Source organism: Oxyura jamaicensis, chromosome 20 (genome assembly GCF_011077185.1).
Source record: "Oxyura jamaicensis isolate SHBP4307 breed ruddy duck chromosome 20, BPBGC_Ojam_1.0, whole genome shotgun sequence".
NCBI classification, from domain to species: Eukaryota; Metazoa; Chordata; class Aves; order Anseriformes; family Anatidae; genus Oxyura; species Oxyura jamaicensis.
In genome coordinates this window covers 2,000,747-2,023,320 of record NC_048912.1, presented here as the reverse complement: position 1 = coordinate 2,023,320, position 22,574 = coordinate 2,000,747, and the positions used below count along the sequence as shown (strand labels likewise).

At 53.8% G+C, this 22,574-nt stretch overlaps 1 protein-coding gene across 3 annotated transcripts in view; it reads right to left on the bottom strand.

Moving 5' to 3' along the window:
* Positions 1-21,114, bottom strand: part of ZHX3 (zinc fingers and homeoboxes 3) — a 49,839-nt gene extending 28,725 nt beyond the window's left edge. For all 3 annotated transcript variants that reach the window (XR_004755432.1, XR_004755431.1, XM_035343475.1), the window contains exons 1-2: positions 21,041-21,114; positions 2,860-2,966 (exon numbers count right to left, since the gene is read on the bottom strand). The gene's annotated coding sequence lies outside the window, so the exon portion shown is untranslated. The remainder of the gene's footprint in view (positions 1-2,859; positions 2,967-21,040) is intronic.
* Positions 21,115-22,574: the final 1,460 nt, after the last annotated feature.

Genomic DNA, 22,574 nt, shown 5'->3' with positions numbered 1-22,574 from the left:
CAGCAGCCTCCGGGTCCTCGGGCCCTGAACATGGCCCTGAAGAGGCGTGACATTAACAATGCCAAAAATGTCCTTGCTTTGAAACCCTACCCGTGCTTATTTATGTTGCAGGAGCACCTAGGGGCCCCAACCGAGCCAACATCTGCCCTGCAGAGCTCTGCCCGCGCTGTGTGCTCGCAGACGTGATGGCCAGCTCCGCAGCACCGCGCAGCCCGTCGGTGCACAGCAGCAATACAGCCCGGCCCCAGCACGGCTGGGGAGCAGCAGGAAGGGACAGCCACGCCAGACACAGGGGACAGGTGCTGCCGGCCACACCACGCAGATCCTGGCACCGCAGAGCCCTGCTGGTGAGCACCCGAGCTCGTTGCAGCCTCCCAAAAGCCAGCAGACCCTCCAGCACAAACCTCAAAGCCTGCTAAGCCCTGCCACCTGCTAACCCAAACACTCAAAGATTGATTCTTAGGAAGGATGAAATCAAGAGGTAAATAACATTTCCAACACACCAGTGACGTGCCGAACACGTCATCCAGCAGACCGTCGGCAGGCCAAGAGCATTTTTCACTGCTCTGACATCCTGCTGCCAGACCTGAGGCAACACGGCCGTGCAGGAGCCGGCGGCACGGGGCTGGGGTCCCCCGGCCCCTCTGCCTTCCCTGGGCCCTCCAGGGAACACAGCAATTCCCAGGAGGGAAGGAGAGCCGACTAAGTGACGGGACAGCTCAGTACAGCCCGCTTTGTTTTGCTGCACAAGCCAAGTGCCGAAAGTTGAAAACTCCAAACATTTCCTCTCTGAAGGCATTAAATTACCATTTTCTTATTTCAACGTCTTCTACTTGCTTCGGCATCCAGATACGCACTTCCCAAATGCACTGCTCGGAATAGGGTGTTGTAGACACAGTTTTACAAAAAAGGAAGGTTAACACACAGCATATTTTTCCCATTACTTCAATACATCCTGCAAGCTCGGCAAGCTTGGTAGAGAAAGAGTCTATTTAAAAATCTAGGGTGGGGAAGAATTAGCTCACCAAAACCATAAACAGATTTGCTTTGCACTTTTAGTCCAAGAGAAAAACAAGACAGGCTATGTGCATATTGATGCACACAATAGCAAAATCATTTTAAAAACAAATGAATTGGGAGGGAAAGGACATCGGAGAAGGGTGGGGGAAAGGAAGAGTTGAGAAAAAGGGGCCAAGCCCTAAGAGCAGAGATCCTGAGAGTTTGGTTCTCAAAGCTCCTTCAGAAGATGCTAGAAACCCTGCGTATGCCAGGGCATGGCTGCGAGCATGCAGAGGGGATGACACAAGCTGCTACAATGCCACGATCCGTCTCTGTGTGCAAACCTTTGAGTAATAAATGACATTAATTTCTGCAGATGAAACAAAGGAATCCTTTCCATTTACCTCGTGACTTTCCACACGAATAATCCAAATACATTATTATAGTCGTGGCAAATACCGAGGGATGTAAGGCGTGATCCCCCTCTCCCTGCTCTTGCTCCCAAGAGGCCCCGACTCTGTCCAACAAGCTGGGTTGGCAGAGTTAAAAGCTTTACCTGCTTCCTCTCACCAAATTCTCCATCTCTAATGGTAAGACAAATTGTGAGAGAGCAACCACATTCCCTGCACTGGCAAGATTACCAGTGCAAGGTATTGGAGGGCCCATCTGGCATGCGATTCACCGGCTCTCAAGGCAACTTCAGTGAGGACACTTCTCAGGAGACTGAGCAGTGCACGCGGACACCTGTGCTACAGCAGGCTCCGTTAGTGTATTTCCAGGAGCTGAGCGGGCTGGGTTTAGTCTGCAGAACTGGAAGTGGGTCAGGGAAGCTAGTAACAATAACAGCACTGGTCTAGTTGCTGCACTCCTCACAGGTCACTGACTACTGAAGTCCAGAGCAAGCAGGCCCCAGGCATGGCACAACTGGGGTGGAGAAAAAAATCAGAAATCAGTCTTGGGGTGGAAAGTCCCCTTTCCAGAGGTACACTGTCATCTATCTCACAACCATGAACTAGGGGAAATGAATTCTCCATCAGTTAATGTCTGCTCACTAAGGCTTAACCACAGAGCTTCATTTCTTGCACATAAATTAACTCTGCTCTGCTATGAGGCCCAGCTTCTTCTTCAAAGCTCCTGAATGGCATAATGGAGAAATGGAGGGTTATTTCCAAGCACACATTATCCACCCACAGAAGGCAAGGGTGAAATGCATCGCTTTCCTGACCCTCTCACCTGCAATACAGGGCAGATGCACATTTGTTAAGTTGCACAGATTCACAGGGCTGGGAGAAAAACAGACTGGTCTAGCACAAATACACAAGCACCAGCCAGGAGAAGCGTACAAACACACAGGATGTCTGAACTCTCTTGTCGAAAGCACAACATCCAGATGCAAGAAAAACTGCCCCCTTTCTCAGGGACTGCTAGGAGCACAGCCCAAGACCTATACCAAGTGTGCACCAGGGAGCGGCTCAAAGGTTAGCAGAGCAAACCATTACGTGATCATTTCTTTCAGCCAACGGGCTAGAAAAGCCATCATCAGAAGATCTTAACTACTTTGAAGCCTTAAAGAAGGCCCATCTTTCCCCTTTCCCACCCAGTGGCTCCCAATTACTACTCATAACCAGCCACTGAAATCAGTAATTAACCCATAGTTATAAAGCACACAGTTGTTTTATTCTTTCATGTATTCCGTTGTACTTCACAATACAAGAGTACCTCCTCCAATTAACACAGTTCTACCTGATTTTACCAACACAGGAGCGAGTACTCACACCAAAACACCAGATTTCTCCATCCAAGCTAGGCAAGACAGAACTGTGCACCAAACACATCACGTCCTGACAGCGCAGGACCTACCTGCCAGACAGACCACGTCCTTAACACGTCACCTTCCAGTTCTTCTTCTTTGCTTGCATGCATCTTTAAAGTGTCAGCAGTCACTTCAGCTGTGCCGAGATTCAGGGCTGGAAGAGAGCACATTGCACCAAAAATTACTGCTACGGCTCCAAAGGAGAAGGTGACCCTTGGTTAGTAAACACTGCCAGTAAAACCACAACACCAATCTGTTTAGTCAGCCTCCCTGCTCACGCCATCCGCCCCACCTTCTGCAATAAACCTTCAGCAAAGCACCCCAACATGCACACCTCTGATGTTTCTCCCACTCGATTAGTGAAGATAGGGCTCGCCAGAAGTTAACCAGGCACGCTGAACCAGCTGCCCAGCACTCAACCACACTGCTCGTGCCCCAGTAAGAGGAAACACAGGAGCACAGCGAGCTAGGCACCGGAGACTATCGGTAAGCGCTCCGCTCATTAAGCGGGCTGAGGACTAGAAACCCCAACGAGCCAGGGACATATTTAGGGAAGCAATCACAACAACCTGACCAATATGCCGCAGCCTGCATCTATATATAACCCGCAGTTTTACTTTTAGCTGTGTGTTTCCTCTCTCCCCTCCGTTTTCCTCAGCTGCCGCCCGTCCCCATCCCCGCACCCCCAGACGAGCAGTAGAGCCAGCCCTATGTATTTCATAATTTCTACACTTAACCATATACCGGGATAAACGGCCAAAAGGATTTCTGGGCCTAAGTTCAGGCAGAGGGAGAAAACAGCATATCCAAAACCAGAGAGTCACCCCGGGAAAAGGTGAGCCGGCGCTTACAGCGAGGATGAAAAATAGGAAAACTATGCTGTGAGTCCTAGGCAAAGGAAAATTTTCACTTGTTGATGGCTCCTGCTAGAGCGTGGTCGGTGACAGGTTCTCCTCGCCCGACATGCGTCACATCCCCAGCACCAAGTCCAAAGTGCCTCTGCTGCTTCTGCCAGCACACAGCCTCAGTCCGACGGCCCCAGCCAAACCCCTGCCGCTGGTCAAATTCCTTCTCTCAGTGAGGTCCTGCTCACTTCACGGCCATTTCACTCCCAAACGTTGGTTTCTCCCATTAAAATAAGTAAGTGAAGTGGCACGGAGAGATTTAACCAAGTAACTGGCACATTCACACGACGACTCAGGAGGGTGCCTCATCACCCACCTCAAACCCCACAGACAAGAAGCTGCTGCTCTGGCTGCAGCATCACAGACAGGAGTCCTAGCAGGAGCCAGAAAAGAAAAAAGGCAAAGAAATTGGGCAAGTGCTGAAGGATGAACCAGGGCTCTCGCTCACCGGGCGCTCCGGTGTTCAGACACATGGGTCTTGGTCCTTGCTGCAAAGCTGTGCTTGTACAAAGCTTCCCCGCGCGCTCATGCTGCTGCTTGCTGTGCATTATTTTCATGATTTAATTAATCAGAAATGCAAAGTGAGCACAAAACTGGGGAAAAATTGCAGCCCTAAGTCGGACACACCACCGGAGCTGAGAGAACAAGAAAAAACACTTTAAATGCCTGCTAGATGCCAAGCTTTTTATTTTCCTCCCCTAGAATGAAGGGAAGGTTTATCCTTAACCAGTTCAGCTTCAACACCCTTGGAAAGATCCCAGTGTTGAATGCCGGGACCTTGACATAACAGGTGACAACCTCTTAAATGCCAGAAAAGGTTTAACATATAATAAGAAACAAATATTAGACTGCTGATCAAGTGGTTTTTATTCCAGCAATTTGTGTAATTGTCCTGCAACAACTTGCACAACACCACAGCCTCCAAAACTACGTGATAACAAAACAGCCCTGGCTGCTTATCTGCTGTTCCTGCTTTGATAGCAGCAGCTAGAGAGCCCCAGCCACAGAGCTGGTGTCTGTTACACCAGCTCTCTCAGCTATGGTAGGTTTAATATCATCTGCATGCTCATTTAGGGATGAAACATATGTCTAAGATTTTAACAAACAAGATTTCTTGATCCTCAGAGTACCTAAATTAAGAAGCGTGACCTTGATCATAACAGTTTGATCCTAACTCTTTGCGCTTCCTGCAATTAAAGGTGTTTTAAATAGCAACTCCGGCTGGAGGCACAGAAAATCTCAGTTTCCCAAAATCTAGTGCTGAAAACATGGAACAAAAAGCTTGCAGATTTGGCAACGTGAGCCACTATTGCCCTTTGCAGCTCCTTCTTGAATTGCCTGAGGCTTAAACTTCAAGTAAAATAGCGCCTGGGAGAGGTGGGGGTACGGGAGCATGGGCTGGGGTTTCCTTGGAGCAGTACATGCCTACAGCTCAGCTGCCTATCACAGGAGCTAGAAGAGCAGACAAGGACTACCAAGGAATGCTTTTTTTTCCTAATTTCTTGCAGATATAAAAATGCCAGGCACATCTGATACCAATGACACACTCAGACTTGTTCAGGTCCTTCCACGTCAGGGATTTCCGCTGTATGCCAGAGCTATTAATCATAAAAGTTCGCATCCCTGCTGCCCTTCCTTTCAAGTATTTCGGTTTCCTCAGGATTGAGTAAGTGCCTCAAAACCTGCAGTGACTGCTTGAGAACAAAGACAAACATATTCCCAAAACATTAGGCTTGACACAGAGGATAAATCATCCTAAAGTACCTGTGGTTTTACAGTCTGTAGTGCCTGAACCATCTGGGATGGGAGGCTTGTAAAAATAAGGAAGGAAGGAATTCCCAGATTCCAGTGCAGGATCCACTGCTGCATTTGAGCATACACTGGGTCTGAGGTTTAAAACTCAAAAGCACTGTAAAGATTTATGGGTTTTCCTCTCACCGGGCAACCTCACCTCAGATTTTTCTAAATGGCTGTTGGCCCTCTTCCTGCTCCGTTTTGGGTCCTTCTTGGCATTAGTGGAAACTGAACAATGCTGTCCCTGATCAAAGCTTCCTTACAGAAGCAATGCACAGGCCAGCCTGGTATCTGCAAACAGCAGAGAAGGTACAACAGGCTCTCACCAACCCGCCCTGCGGGAGGTCCAGCCACAAAACAGCAAAATGATCCTTAAAAAGACGGAAACATCCACTCTGGTCCCCAGCAGAGTGCCAGGATGCTTCACCTTTTCCTTGCTGACTTTCTTTTCTTGTGTTTCTGGGACAGGGGAACAGTTCGGACGTGCGTGCACTTAGCAGAGCCCAGCAAGTCCCTGCAGGAGCGTGGCACTTCGTCCCCGAAGCAGACTGCGAAGTTTCCGTGCTGTGCTGCTCCGCATCCCGGCCCCCACAACAGAACAGGCCTGCCTCAAATCATCCTCCTGTTCCCTCCAGCGCTGTGTCAGCCCAGTTTGTGATGGTCAGTGGTGAGCAGCGTTCAGAGGTGATCCTGAACTTCCCTTTGCTGCTTAGCACGTCCTGAGCTGACCCACGAGCGTGCTGCTCCTTCCCGGGACACGACCTCTGCAAGGCAGCAGGAGACATGGCTTGCTTGCACACCTAGCACAAGCAGTATTCTGGTGCGAGCGCAAACCTCAAAGCAGCTCCTCTCTGTGCTCCATTTCAGTAGCCCACGGGCTGCCTGAGCCCCGTGAGAGCCGGCGAGCCCTGGGCCAGGCTCCTGCCTGCAGGGCTGGCTCCCTGGCTGTGCCACACGCACCTGGGGGACACCACGAACACAGAGCTACGTGACCCTGGGCTCTTCTTAGAGCAGATTAAAGGTGGTTGTCACACCTAGCAGGGAGTGAAGAGCTCATCTGTACCCTGAGGCCTAGGACGATGTGCTGCGATGCCAGTTGGCAGCCAAGAAAAGCTCCTTCCTGGCCTGGGATTGTGCACCTCACTTGTGAGCCCATAGCACTCAAGAGTGCTCGTCCAAAAAGGCTTCCAGCTCCCAAGGTACAATTACAGGACCGAAGAGCTAGCATTTAGGATCTGCAAAGTGGCTGTTTCTATTTCTCCAACACTTACACTGAGCTGGGAACTTGTCTGCACTGATACTTCTTCAAAGAGAAGTAGCTACGCCACAGACACCACCACTCGCACCCCCTCTCCTCCTCTTCCAGCCCAAGCAGACCCGTGTCCTGGGCTGTATCACCCAGAAAGGCAAGTCATACAACTCAGCATCCATAAGATTTAATTTTAGAAGCAAAGAGCACAAAGTATTTCTAGCCAGCATCTGCATTTGTAGGGAGACATGCAAACTTATGGTATCTTTAGTCACTTCAGTCATTTTAAGTGCCAGAAAATTTAAGCCACGGAATATAATTTGCCATCTCTTGCTTATTTTAGACTGAAAACAACCCTTCCTAACCTTACCACGCCAGGCCAGTGCTGTGTAGAGGGACCACAGGAAAGCATGTGGACGGCTCCCACTCAGGGGAGAACAACTTGCACCTGCACCACGGGTGCGTTACCGCCACTCGGTGTCAGACGTGGATTTCTAATGCATTTCCATCTTCCAGCAACTGACGCGCCACGAGCTCTCTAGACCATCAAACCCAGTGTTTAACAGTTGTCACTTTTAGGAAAAGCATTTCTCAATCTGAACTTTTTTCTCTGCAATTTAAGACCATGACCTCTCGCCCCGCTCCCTGTAAACATGGAAAGCCCACACCACCTTCCCTGTCACGCGCTTCTGGCTACCTGTAGATTTACTTCCTCCCTCTTCTCTTATCTGGAACCAAACAAGCCAGGTTTGTTCAAACGAGCATTTTCCAGCCTCCAGCCCATCTCATTACTATCTTTTGGACTTCCTCTAGCTGACCTCTTCTCCTGGGCTGAAAACCGAAGAGGACACCTTCCCTCGCTGCTCTGCCACCGTGCAGCCACCTGCTGCAGGATGTTTACTTTCAGCTAGAGAGAGCCTAGTTTGTGCCCAAGCAGACACAAGCATGGCCCAACTCTCATCTGCCTTAGTCATTTTTTCCAGCACAAAAGGAAGGAATTAGGGAATTGTTCTCATTACGCTAAAAATGCCTATTGCAGCATTTTAAAACTTTTAAATCCTATTCAGGTCAGATTAAAAAAAAAAAAAAAAAAAAAAAAGTGGTATACTTGTGGTATGCACCAAAGCTCAGCAAACTGCAGTCAGCTTCTCCCTCCAAGAGAAAAAAAACAACACAGCAGACTCTCGCTCCTCTTGTTTTCTTTTCATGGCCCATAAAGATGCTCTTAGGACCACAAGCAAGAGCTGGGCAACCAAACTCCTAAAGATATAAAGAGATAAAACAGGAAATTCTCAAATGTCAAAAAATGCTTGTACGCCATGGTCATGAGTGTCTAAGCTTTACTTGCAGCCGTCAGTTATCTGAGAGCAGAAATGACGGCTTTTGTTACCAGTTTTACATATGGCATAAGGGAGCTCTGATCACCATTATTCGCTTGAGCTGAACCAGCAGAGCACTGGCTTCCCTTTTGTCCAAAACCCCCAGGTCTGCAGCATTCCCCTAGGATGCAGGAAACAAACCCCACTCCTACAGTGCCTGAAGGGTTTTGCATCATTGGCTTCAGCTCCCAGCGTGAGCTGGGATGTTCAGGGATGGGGAACGCTGTCGGTGTCTCCTGGGATCTGCTTCCCGCTGTGAATAACGTACCTAGCCCGCCGGGAACCGAGGGACAGAGGGGATTCCTTATCTCATGACCACAGCAGTTACCTGATGGACAGGACGTGCTCCTTCCCTGCCCCGTGAGGGTTTATGCTTGCATCCAGCGTCAGGACCAGGACTTCCCACACCACCTGCCCGTTTCCTAGGGGCCGAGGCAGTGCTAGGAGGGAGCAGATGTGGATGGAGATGCCCCGGCACAGAGGAACAACCACAGATGCTTTATTCTGCTCCTTTTGTGAATCCAACCCTCTTCTTCTTCCCTTACCTCCAGGCTTTCCCAGCCGCATTTACTAGTCTCATTTCCAAGCAGTTTATGCAAGCAAGAGGACAACAAAAGCAGCACTTGGGATCACGTACTTTCCCCCAAAAATATTTCCCTTCAACCAAGAAGCTGAAGCACACTGGGACACAAATTAGTAACGCTGCAGACCTCAACGCTCTCCTCTCCTGCAGGCAGCATGGCTAAAGCCAAAGGGTCCCATTATTCCTGCAGGGACCTTGCTAGCTCCGCAGTTAGCAGAGAAAAACCACGCTGACAGTCCTTATGCTGTGCACAGAAGTCTTTTTAAGGTGATTTGTCATTTAAACTGTCAGCCTGAAATCTAATTGTTATAAAAAATGAATAAAATATCATATATTACATTCGCAGGCTGCAACCGCTGCCAAATTCCTCTGTCAATTTTTACAGGATTATAATCACATTCCTCTTTTAATGTTTTACTTTCTTGCTTCGGTGCCAAAGAGCCAGCTAAGCTACACAGTAAACTGGGTGCTTCGGAAGAGAACGTAACTATGATTCTATAGCAATGCAAACCAAAACTGAGAACAGAGCAAAGCGCCACTCTCCCCCGCTCCGGGGAAGTCTCTAAGGAAAATCAGTGTCAGGTGCAGGCTGTAAGGCAGCAGCCAAACCACCTTCAGACAATTTTAAAGCAGGTTTTACCATTAAATATATTTTTCTTTAAAGAAAAAGAATTTTTAATTGTGGGGGGAAGACGAGCTCGAAGCTCCTGCCATCCAGAAGCACGCAGGTCTCGCACGGATCGCAAACAGCTCAGCACCTAATGCGGCGGAGCGGGCACCTGGCGGCAGAGCACACGGACGAGCTGAATGCTCTGGGTTCTAACAACCCTTTGCTGTTACATTTGCTACTCACAAACCCCATCACCTCGTCTTCTCCTTAAACTCTCCTGCTCGAAGCACCGAAAGCTCCCTGTGCTGCAAGCCAGCGCTCGCTGCCTCGGTGGCTCCAGCACCAGCCCGGCGAGTGACAGTCGTGTCCCTGTCCCGTCTCCTGCAGGGACGTGGCTGGCTGGCTCCTGCCTAGGGACATTAGGGAGAGTTACACAAAACAGGGGTTTCGGCATTTGTTAGTCAGCATCTAAATGTCTTCTTCCCCTAAACGCCTGGAGCTCAGCTAGGGCTCGCTAGCACAAAGAGGACAAACAAAATTGTCTAGAAATGGAAGCAAAATTTTGTTTGCCCAAATTAATGGGCAACTTTTACACCAGTAACACAAGAAAAATGTCGGGCTTGGTTTTCTCCCCCCTGCGAGGCACTTTGCTGCAGGACAGCGGTCCTTTATGAAAGCATTCCTCTGGAAGCGCTTCTCCTGCGAATCTCCCCCTCCGACAGCTCCTGTTACAAATCCACGATAAAAGACTTATTCAGCGAGCTTTGGCACTTGAACAGCGCCCAAACCGTCACTGCCAAGCCATGCAACTCTATCACAGGCTTCATAACATCGGGAGAAAAGAAAAGATGCTCTAGCTGGGAGCACCAGCTAGGAAAAGCCTCGGCTCCCAGGGTCATGAGAAACTCAGATTTCATCGGCAGGGGGAAGGACACCAACAGAGATAAGTGTCTAGACATCACGATTCTGCAGAAAAACTCCCAAGCAGGAGTGCAACGTGATCCAGACTTGCAAGGACTGACGGACGAGCACCTTTGGTGTATTATCAGTGCATTTTGCGCTGGTGACTTTTGAATTTTTGTGTTGTTGTTTGGTTGGTTTTTTTTTGGTGCTTGGGAGCCACGCTGGGAATTTCAGCTCTAGAAGCTCCACCTGGACGTTTTCATCCCAAACACCTCGCAGTCTCAGTGCCACGGCACTTAACTGCAGGCACATGGGCAGTGGTGGAGGGGATCTGCTGGAAGGAAGGACGGAGACATTTTGCCTGCCTTTGCTATCGAGCTGATCTAACCCTTTAACCTGCTGTAAAACCCAGGTCTTGCCCTCCTCGCCACCCTCCCTTCCCTTGCCTGCAGCCTCCCCCTACCCCTCTGCCCGTGGCAGACCCTTCCCAAGCCAACCCGGCCAGCAGCAAGCTGCCTGCTACTGCTCCCCAGCGCCAGACCGGCTGCCTCCAGAGCACTGACTTGAGTTCGAAGCACAGCAAGGGAGACACAAACGGAGACCGACCCCACACCGGTGCTAGGCAGGTCAGCACAAACCAGACAAGCACCAGGAGCTTGGGGAAAAGCTTCCTGCTGCAGAACCAGGGCACGGAGCTCTGGACACGGAGCCCTAGAAGCTGCTGCCAGCAGCACCCAGGGCCATGATACCCATCATTCCCAAGGGTTTGGTTAAGTTAGAGGCACACTGTGTGCTTTGTCCACCCTACACATACGTGCACGATGCCTACGGGGTATCTTTGCTTGTGGCTTTGCACGGCCCCGAGAGCAGCTCTCCTCCCGTTCTCCTGTTCTTTTCCTTCTGTGCCAGGAAGAAACCACACAATCGGACCGGACCGGGCACCCGCGGCACAAGGGAAAAGAAATATGTCAGCCATGAATAGATTTTCTGCTGGAATCTCCCAGGAGATGGTATTAAAATGAAGGAGGGAAGAAATAAATAAACAGAGGAGAAAAAGAATCAACTTGTCAGGATTGGCTCTGCCAACTCCTAAAGCTGTAACTCAAGCCCCAAACACTGTGGGATCGGCTCCAGGTCAGGAGATCCTGGACAACAACCAGGATAACGCGAGGTGCTGAGGGGAGGGCACCTCTGGACCCTTCTCTGCCCAAGGACGCATATTGTGCAGCTTTTTTTTCCATTTTTTCTAAAATAAATAAATAAATAAAGTAAATAAATAAATTAATAAATTAGCTGGCCTAACTGGTGGGTTCTCCAAACGTGGAGTTTAACCCCAAAACTGTAAGGTGCAGCAAGAGGAACAATGCCATAAACGCAGCTACGTGCCACGCTGATCGGGTCTAGTTCTAAAACTGGTTCACCCACCAGTCCCCAAAAAGATAAACATCCCCTCTGTTTTTCAGTGCAATATTCCCAAGCTGATCTGGAGAACCCAAGGAGACACCGGGCTGTAATGAGAGGTTTGTTGCAAAAGGTGCTTGGGACGCCTGTCAGCGCGGCCCCAGGGCTGAAGGCGGCTCTGTGTGTAGGTGCCCTGAGCACACGCAGCGACAGCAGGCTGGTCTGGGGCTTGTATTAAAATAATAATAAAAAAAAAAAGTCAGCTTGTTTATTCACCTCAACTGACCTTCCCTGGCCTCTGTTTCGTGGGAGTATTTTCAGCCTCTAACTTGATTAATGGTGTTTCAAAACGGAAAAAGAAAAAAGCCATCAGCGAGCTGATTTAAGAGATACATTTTTATCCATAGCTCATAATGTGATTACCAGCTAAATCTTGCCTTTTTATTACAAAAAATAATTGGGTGCAGGACATGCACATTCACTCATTCGTTACTGCAGGACTGTTGACATTAGCTTTTATTTTTAGAAAAACATGAAGCGTTGAGGGGAAATGAAACAATGCAACACTTCTGCGAGACCGTCCCTAACATCAGGAAAACATACAAGGAGAAGACCGTGGCGATCCGCTCGCATACCTTCCCACAGGCTTCAATTTCTGACAGAATAAATCCCGTTTCAAAGCACTTGGACAGGCCTGACTGTTTAAGAACAAACAAAATCCGACAGCTGTACGTCACCGTATCCCGAGCCTTTGGGAGGGAGGGGGGATGCGAGCAGCACGGCAGAGGGAACCCAGGGAACTGCTCCCTGCGCTGGCACTAAAGCCCCGGGCAGCAGCCACATGGCCCCGGTGGGGTGACAGGGCAACACACACCTCCAGATCTAAGTGCTTGCACGGGTGGCTCCATTCAGTTATCGCATTTCTTCCCTTTTCGTTGTAGGGCAGCACGCTCCTGTTTAGTACTTGTAGGGCCAGGGTTTAACAGGCTATCCCCTGCATCCCTAAATGACATATTTTTAGGTCTTCAGGCACTGAGATGGATCAAAACTTGGCAAATATTGCTAAAATTAAGTTTAAGGTGGAATAAAACCACCTCCAAGCAGGTGCTCTCGTCCAACAGCTGGCAGCAGCGGCGCTGATCTCTTCTGCGCTCGGAGGGTGAGGGTTGGGGTGCTACAGCCAGAGGATGGCTGGGGCTGTTCGAGGGGAAAACCAGCAATCAGCAGGTCAAGCAACCTCTGCTAGCACAAAACACGAGCTCGGGTTCCTGCCTGTACGTGGGGCACCACGCACGGCCACAATTCAGTTTCCAGAACCCCACTCCTTTTTTTTTGTAATTGCATGGAAAAGTGCCACCCCGCGCCTAGCGCTTCTCACCATAAAGATCACTGCACTCAGCTTCGGGAGAAGTTAATGCTTCCTCCCCACGCCACCTCCTTATTAAGGTGTGATTTTTGAAATTAATTTGGAAAACAGTGCGCGTTCACTGATGAGCTCGGCAGTCGGGGCTTTCTTCACGCGGCGGTCACACGCCAGTTACTGTAGCGGGGGGATCATTTCCCATTCACGTTTGGAATTCACAACACTGCAGGGGATTACATTATTAGAAAAATGCAAAAGAAAAAAAAAAAAGAAATAAGACATTTTAAACTCAACATTATTTTATTTGAATTTTGAGTCTTGTGCCTACGAGGAGCTGAGGCAGCCCAGCTCAAGGCAGCGCTGCCAAGCACGAAGGGGCAGAACAAGAAGCCTGTCCCCAGCCCGGATGGTGTCCATAATGCCATCCCCTCCTGCCTCACGCTAACCATGCCCTTTTCCACATGGCCAAAACCTGTAATTAAAAGGCAAAGCCTCCTGACGCCTGGGACATAAGCCTGCATTTCCAAACCCAGGACCTGCGTCTAGTTGCGAGGAGCTGCTCCAGGGCTGAAGGCGGGCTCCAGCAGCAGCCCGGCTCCTGGCGGCTTCAGCCCCTGCCCTGGGGAGGGCAGGCAGGTGGGAGAGGGCAGAGCCCCCGACAGCCACCACCACGGGCTCATTTCTCAAGCTTTCAGGTCTGTCTGCAATATGTTGGTCACCAACGGGGACCCTCTTCTGAGGGCCCTGCCAGAGAGGCCCGGTATTGCAACGTTAAAATCTCAAATCCTATTTACCCCCTCGCATCACCTTGCCAAGCCCACACATCAGTATGCTGGTGTCACCTACAACAGGGCGCTGGGGACACGAGGGACATCGTGTTTGCTCAGTGGCTGTCCCTGAAAGCAGCAGCTCCTCCTCGTACTCACCTGCTCAGCTCCAAGCGCTCTGCCAGCATGTTGGGAACTACAACGGGGGGTGGTGGAATTAAAAGAGAAAGAAGAAAGAAACCTATCCCAGATGCCGGAGAAGATCAAAGTAGAACATAAAAACTTTGAAGTTCTTTAAACAATCGAGTCTCTTCTCCTTCCTGAGCAGTGGCTTTCCTCCTGCTCCCCACAACCCGCTGGGGATCCACGGGCTGTGACTAAGGAAAGCAAATTTACTGCAAATTACTGCAGCCTACAGCTGTGACGTTCCTAAGGGAATCAACACCGCCCTGGAGAACACGTAGGTGTCCCCAGCTCGGAAAATAAGGCTGAAAGCTACACCTGAAGAGTAGGCACGACGAAGCAGCAGCATGGACTTGAAGCAAGGCCAGGTACTGGGCTACCACAGGGAAACTTACTTTGCCACCATCGTCTACAGTCACAGGCATCCCCCTCGTGTTGAAGGCACCTTCAGGCACCCCGGCCAAGCTCAGCTCTCCCGGGGAGGCAGAAATGCTCCAACAAACAGGATCCAGACCAACCATCAGCCTTCCTGCTGGGAGCAAGCAAGCCCTACCTGACACCCCACCCATAACAGCCAGGCTCCTTCAGCTCCCCTGGGGCCAGCAGGAGGTTCAGATGTGGGCTGTAGGGCAGCAGCGGTGGCACGCACAAGGGGACGTGGGCTGGGAGAGCGGCAGGAGGAGGATCCTCAATGCGGAGTGGGAACGGTGCGCCGCCTGGGGCACGGCAGCGAGCAGGACCAGGGGCCTGCTGCCCCTCCAGACACACAGATCAGCAGGAAGACGATGCTGGAAAAATTAGGAGAGCAAACAGAGCTCAGGGAAAGCTCGGGAAGGGAACAGGTCCAGGGGGATATAGGCAAAAACTACGCAGGAGAGACCTTTGCACAGCTCCAGCCCCCGGCGCACTGGTCCAAAGTTGCCTCTGCCAAAGCACTGTCATTTCTAAGCGTGTGATAGAAATCCCTGAAAACAACGAAGGGAACAGCTCAATGCACTACCAGCACTGAGAAGCTGATGTGCGCACAGGATCAGGCCCACAATTCTCCATCGTGCACACAACCAACGCGCACCATGCAGCAGCTCACCGCCAGCGTGGTGCGACAGCGCAGGCACGGAGGTGAAACAAAACCCTCAGCCCCCTGAACAGGGGAAGCAGCAGCTCCCGACACAGGCCTGCAGAGAGCACCCGGACCTGCCTGTAAAACAGCCGTGGGTTCACGCGGGTACAGGGGAACACGGGCTCTGTGCTCAGCCCCTCCAGAAGCAGCGCTCTCATGAGCACTGCAGCCGTTCCCAGGGCCAGAAGGAAAAGCAGCCAGCCACGTACTGGTCTTCAGGGGCAGGTCTGAGGGACAGGAAAGGCAGTAAGACAATTCCTTCTTCTGGAAGCTCAAAGCCTGAGAACACAGGAGGGGCTGGGACCTCTGGAGCAGCACCACACGTGTGGCTGAGCACCACAAACCTCATCGCCCACAGCCCCCATCCTCCCCAGCTGAGAAGCAGCATTAAAACGCCGCACAGTTGGTGTTTATTTAAAACACCTGGCTGTTATTTAAAACATCCGCTGCACATCAGGGTGCACAAACGGCCGGAGGAGCAGAGAGCAAGGCAACAGGTGGGCTTTGGCCTTCCAGAAACATTCACATCCATCTGCTGGCTCCGGATCCAGCCCACCAGCCTTCTTCTCCTCCGCTGAGGCTTTTTCCCAGAATTTTGTTTCTCAAGTAGCTCTGCCTCCCATAGAGGCACTCCCCTTTTCTTAAATCTTTCCCAACACGGAAATGATTCTTAACAAAGCACGGAAGGACGAGATGCGTTGCCGAAGAGGAGCCCGCGTTTACACGCTGCTTACCAAGCACGGCACGCCGGCCCCGTAACGCCCTGCACGTGTCAGAAGATGACACGCTTCCAGCGCTCACACCCTGACTAGCTACAGCCACAACCACCCCAAGAGCCAATTAACCTCGATGCACGGGGTAAACAAGCTCCTCTTGCCAGGACTGGGAATACCACGCTTCGAGAAGCCCTGCTCGTGCCACATCCGACCTGTCAAGGTCTCCGAAGCTGCTGAAAGAGCGGTGTGCTGGAGGCGTTGGGTGAGCTGACAGCCTCCAAGGTGCTGAGTAGGGATGAGCAGGACCTGGAGCCACCTGGGAAGGTCTTCAGGTATCGAGGGTGTCCTGGAGTAGCAAAAGACCTTTGCTACTTCTATGCTGAGCACATTTGGAGATGAAGAGCTCTCGGATCAAGTATTGAAGGCTCTGAGCCTAATTCCGGTCCTCCGAAACTAACCTCTTTATTGTTACCCCTTTAAGAGCAGGCAGGAAGGTGAAATCCCTCTTCGAGTAGGCACAGATACCGACGGGTTCCTGGGGATCTGGGACAGAGGGCAGGACGAGCTCCGTGGGGCGGCCGGGCACGCGCTGCCAGCAGTAACCGCGCTGTCCGTCGGCAAGGACCCCCGGGGCAGCGAGCCCCGAGGTGCACGGGAACAGCACTGCGGGAAGATGAACCACCGGCGGACCAAAGCAAGGTGTTTTTGTTTTGGTTAAGATTTGCTGAGTTCTGGGAGCTTTGTTTTTAAGCTGGTTGAAGCAGTCCCCCAACACAGAGGAATAAAAGCAGTTCACTCTCAGGAACCAGCGCTGGTGCTGAGCCCATTGCCTCCTCCCCCATACGGTCCTGGACCCCTGGAGAGTTTTATGCCATTCGGGCAGCCCAGCTGGCAAAGGATGCCTTCAGTTCACACACCGACAGCACAGAGCCTGGCTGCTAACCCAGAAGACAAACCCTGGTCCTTGCTGAAGTCCTGGCACATCACTCTGTGCTCGGGGACAGCCAGCTCCCCAAGCGGAGAGCTTCTGCCAGCCTTGCTGATCCTGCCCCTCACCTGCCCAACACACCACAGAAAATCCGGTGTCCCACAGCTGGCCTGAGAGGGAGGAAAGCTCACGGAGAACAGCCACTATCCCCAGCACTTTCTGATTAGAGTCCGGACACAAAGAGGCGTCACAGCTGCTGATTTACAGCGCCACGGGAGTAAGGTCCTAGGAGATGCACAGGCTGAGACCACCAGCCTGACCGGTTACACAGTCAGTAACCTGCAGTTATGCACTACCCAGAGAGCACTGATTGTGCACGAAAAGCAACAGCAGGAACAAACAGAATGACTACCCATCTGAGTGTCTGGGCGCTACTGGCATGACACCTCAGGCAAATAAATATTTGCTTGACCTATTTCAGGGAGACGTTTCTCTCAGCGTCATGAAGTTTCTCTCTTTAAAGCCTCGGAGCAGAGCACGCACCTGGCTGAAGGCAGCCCACAAGCTGAGCCACGGGTCCACGAACAACCCACGCAGCCTCCTCATCTTCCTCATGGGAGCAAACTACTGCTTTTTGTACCTGTAGCACAAAAATCCAGTCTGGAAACAGCCTCAAGACAGCTCCTGAGGAGAGGAAGAGTTAAAGATGCTGACACGGATGTCAGCGAGCCTCCTTGCCTCACTGAACTGGACACCCCTCTCAGCCGCCTCTCGCCTCGCTGAGTTTTGAAGTGCTCATTGCTCGAACCTGTCCCAGCCAGGCACTGCTCCTCGAGAAGGACACTCTGCAGGCCACATTCCAAGGCTCTCTCCCCACCCTGTTCCTGACATGGCCCTCTCAAGCATCCTTGTATTAAGAGAAAGAAAAAAAAAAAAGCTACGAGGCTCTTCTCCTCCCTCTGGAACAGCCTCCCTCGAAGTGTCTCCCCCAAAATGAGCTGCTCAGAGGACAGCAAGCGAAGCCCTATCACCCAGGCTGAGTTTCTGAGCGTTACTGGATGGGATCATTTGGGTGGAACCCAAATGGAAACTCTGCAACCCTAACAACAGGCTGTTTGCTTTTCCAAGCAAGTGCTGAAACACGCGGGGGGCCTGGCTGGGGCAGTGAGGGTGGTGCTTGCCATCGGGAGTGATACAAGAGCCATCCCTGCCGCTGAACGCACAGCTTGTAAGGCTCACTTCCCAGTGATTAAATGTAAAATAATGATGTAGGAATAAGGAGTGAGGAGGACACAAAGGGAGTTTGGTTAAATATCTCCCTATCAGCTCTGTAGGAAAAGGCAGGGCACCACTACACCGCTGTGAAAGGAGAGAGGAAAGAATCACAGGAGCCTTTAGGTTGGAGAGCCGATGGAGGTTCTGAAACGTATGGGAACATCTCCTTGAGGAGATGAGCCGTGGCTGCGGGGACCGTGACTGCCTCTGGTGACAAACAAACCGCTTGGGCTCTACTCTTGTGCCATATGTCATCACCAGCTCCTCCGCGTCCACCGCAGCCCTCAACCGACCACGGCTTTCCCAGTGATTTCACTTCATGCAAACTCGCTCCATCTGCATTTCCAGCTTTGTTATTTAGAACATTTTCCAGAGAAAAAAAAAAAAAAACACACCAGAAAACAAACAAAGAATGGGAGAAGTACATGACTTTTTCTTCTTTTTAATTAGAAACATCACCCTTTTCCGACTCAACAAAGCAAGAAGGCCATCACAGCTGAAAGAGGGCAAGAGATGCTACAGACCTTCCCCACCATCTCACTGCCAGTCCTGCAGCAAGCAGGATCTCCTCCAGATGAGTCTCTGCATCAGGACCTAGATATATTCCACCTGGAGCAGGTGCCTAAGTCATAAACATCATCATCCCAGGCTCCTGTTTAATTAATGCACAGGGAGAAGCACCTCCGGGGGTGAATCAGAGTCTGGACGGGGTGAATCACCCTCAGGAATGACAAATCTGTGCCCCGGCGAGGTGGGAGGCACCCAGACCTGGCGTTGGGTTCCTGCTGCCCCGAGCAATCCCTGTACTTCAGGGCCAGGCCAGCTCGCTGCGAGAAGGGCGACAGCGACTTGCACGGACAGCGAGCGAACTCAGGATCCGCTCCCACTGCATCCCCGTGGGACGGATCTCCCCTCGCGCCTTTTTCCACACAAATTAGGTAGAAAAAGACAGAAAGGCAAGATGTCAGAGGTGGGAAGCGAGGCCTGCCCCAGCGAGGCAGGCGGCACCGAACCAGCAGCCGCGAGTTTGCTCGGGCGCTTATGCAAGCTGGAAGAGCCGAGCAGGACGGCAGCGCCGGGGGAAACGTCTGTTCCCATCTTCTGCCTTTTGTTTGCACGGATTTCCAGACTCTAAATTATTTGTTTCCATTCCCAACAGCCTTCCGAGTGAGCTACAGCCCTGTCTGCACCAGGCAGGAAACAAGCAGCCCAGTGCCTGGGGGGGTGCACGAGGTCTCCCAGGGCTCGCTGCCTCCGAGGGCCAACCCCGAGGTCGGTGATGGTAACGAAGAGTGAAGCCAAGCACCGGCCTCATGCTGCTGAGGTCGGTGTGTTGCTGGAAACCTCGGAGCAGGCTCCCCAAGGACCTTGCCCAGCCTCCAGACACACTTGACGGCAGGCCACGCAAACGGGGAACAGCTCGGTAAGGGCCGGACGCTGTGCTCCCTGCTCACCGGTGAGGGGACACCAACTCTGAGGTATTTTATGAGCTCCCAGAGTAGCTGGCGGAGCTGCTTCACACACCAGCACCATAGTAACCAGAGCAGAAGATAAAGAAAATAGCATAGCTCACATCCAGGGAGGCAGCATGTTTTTGGAAGGGGAGAGGAGGAGGTCTGAACAGGGAAAGGAAAAGCTTGCTGCTGTGCACCCTTAAAGCCACCCGAGCGCTGCCACTGCCCGCCCCGGGGCTCCCCGCAGCACCCACCACCGCCGATGGGAGGCAGAAACCCACAGCGGGCAGGTTTGGCTCAGCGACTGTCCCACTGACAGCGAGGTGTCACCAGGAGTGACTCGGGGGCTTCAGATCGCCCCGGCTTTCTTACAGCAGCAAGAGCTGGGGAGGCTGAGCCCCGTCAGGAAAGCCCCTCCTGAACCCCAGCCATCTCCAGTCTAATCAGGGGACGCCACAGCTTTAGGCCGTGTCGGAAACAAAACGCAACCCCACAGCCTCCTCTTTGCCGTCCCCAGAGGTGGGTCAGGGCTCAAAGGCCGTGCGGGCATTACCGTGCCGCACGTTACTGCGACGAGTTAAGAGGAAACAATAAAGGGGCTGAAGCAGCCTGCTACCTCCGCCGAGCTGCGGATCCAGAGCTGTAAAACACGCCGAGGTCACGGTCCCAGCCCAGTTAACCGGAGCCATCAGTAAATGCAGCTTCCTCCAGCGGTAACTAGGAGGCTAGCTTTGATTTGTTTGCTTCTCATCTGGCGCTTTGTGTTAGTTTGCTTTTTCTCTTCCCTCTCCTCATCCCTTAAAGAGCAGCTAGTTTAGAACAAGCTGCTCCAGACAGCGAAGCAAACTTCTGGCTCCACGCCCGCGGCGGTTCGCGGCCTCGGGGAGCCGGGGCCGGGGCAGCAGGCAGGGGCCAGCCGGGGCTGCGGCCGGGCCGGACGAGGAGGATGCCCGCGGGAGGCTGAAGGCTCCTCCGGGGCAGGCAGCCGAAGAAGGGCCGGCACGCACCCCCCCAGGTACCCGCCTGGTCTCCCACCAGCTCTCCCCGTCCCGCCGGAGCTGGCAGCCCCCCGCCAGCCACCCGGTGCCGGCGCGCAGCCGGCCGGGCACCCCACGGTGCGCCCAGGACGGGGCTCGGGGCTCAGCGCCGAAACCCACGGGGCACCCCCGGCAGGGGGGGGCACACCCCAGGACGAGCCCCCCGGGACCCCACGCCCCCGGGACACTGCCGGGACCCCCAACCCTCCGGCCGCCCCGAGCGCAGGGCACACGGAGCCCCCCCCCGCCCCCAGCCCAGGGGCCGGGGACTGAAGCCCCCCGCCCGCGGCTCGGCTCCTACCTGCCGCAAGCGGCCGGGCACCGCCTCCCTCCCGCCGGGGTGGGGAGGGGGAGGCTGGGGGAGGCTCGGGGCGGCCCCGCAGCGGCCCCGCTCCCCCGGCGCCCCCCGAGCCGGGCAGCCCCGGCCCCCCGCCCGCCCTCCCTCCCTCACCTGCCGGGGCCGGCCGGCTGCGGACGGCGGGGAGGAGCCGGGCACGGCGGGCACCGAGGTGAGGCGGCGGCCCCGGACCCTCCCCTCCCTCCCTTCCCCCCCGCACTCACCCCCGGCTGAGGGCCCCGGCACCGGCACCGGCCCCGGCAGCTGAGCGGGGCGGGCGGGCGGGCGGGCGCCGCCGCCGAGCGCAGGCATGAGCGCGGGGCGGGCGGGCGCGACACACAGCGGCATCAGCCGCCGGGGGAGGGAGGGGGGAGCGTGTGTGGCTGGGGGGGGGGGGAGAGGGGGTGACGTCACCGCGGCGGCGCGCGTGCGCGCGGCTCGACGGCAGGGGCGCGCGCCGCGGGAACGCGCAGCGGGTGTGCGGCCGTGGCGGCCGGGGGGGGGGGGGGGCTCCCGCGGGCCGGAGGCTTCCCCCCGAGGCGTCCCCGCTCTCCCCGCTCCGTAGGGTGCCCTGGACCCTCCGGCAGCCCCCCGGTTCCCCGGCTGTGGGTAGCGCAGCTCTCTGGTTTTCCTCTGAAGCGAGCTCGAACCCTCGGCGCTTATGGAAGAAACGCGAACCTCGAGCGGCCCCGAGAGCAGGAGCCGAATGGGCGGAGGGCGGCCAGCGAGCAGCCGGCCCCGTGGCCGTAACGCCTGCTTTTCCAACGCGTGCAGTTGGCGACTGAGGGTGCCATTTCTTCCTCTTGGGGCAAAATGGCTTGCCACCCGCTCGGTCGCATGCCGTGCCAGGCTGACCTGATCTTTCTGGTAATGGAAAAGAAAAACCAAAAACCAACCCGCCCTGCGCTTTGCTGTTGCATTCCTGGCTCCAGAACCTCCCCGAGCAAGCGGGCACCTGAGCCTTGCTGCCTTTTGCCTTTGCTGGGACGCTCAGCCCATCCAGCTGCCTCTCCCCGTGTCTGAGCAGAATCACCCCTTCAGCAGCCTGCGGAGCTCTTTGTTGAGCCAGGGAAGGAAATCGGAGCGGCCAGCCGTGAGGCTGGAGGCACCATGCTGCCGGGCACCCTCCCTGCTTTTAAAAGGCTGCTTCTCCCTGCAAGGAGCAGGGGCAGTGACACAAGGCTTGGGAAGGGTTTTGTGCATCCGAGCCTCCGGCCCCGGTGAGGACTCCTCAGCCCTACCAGCCTTGCAGGGGGACATCCCTGCCCAGCTTTGGGGTGCCGTGTTGCTGCTCACCATTGCCCTGTCCCGAATTACAGCTGGCTGCTGGAGCCCCCCGGCCTTGTCATAGCCCCTGACCATCACCGTAAGCGGTCACAGCCCCCTGACAGGCAAAGCTCAGCTCTCCCCTCCCGTCCTGGATGAATCCTTGCTCCTCTGCGGTGCCCCTGGAGAGCTGAGCTGTGTCAGTCCCAGCCAGCCGCCTTCCCTCTTGCATCCAGCCTTCCTCCAGATGTTCCACCCCAGGCCCACAAAGGACCGAGCAGCGAGAAGGGTTCAGAGGCAAAGCGTCCTGAGGGACTGCCAGGCTGCTCAGAGACAAGCTCGAACAGCTGGGAACAACCAGGAGAAATAATGGGATGGCTGAGGGAGGAGGCAGAACTGACACCAGCCCCACCTTGGCGGCATCCTAAGAGCTGGCTGCAGCCTGGCTTTCCTGCAGCAGCTGTCGAAATACAAAGGGGGGGACAACAGCCC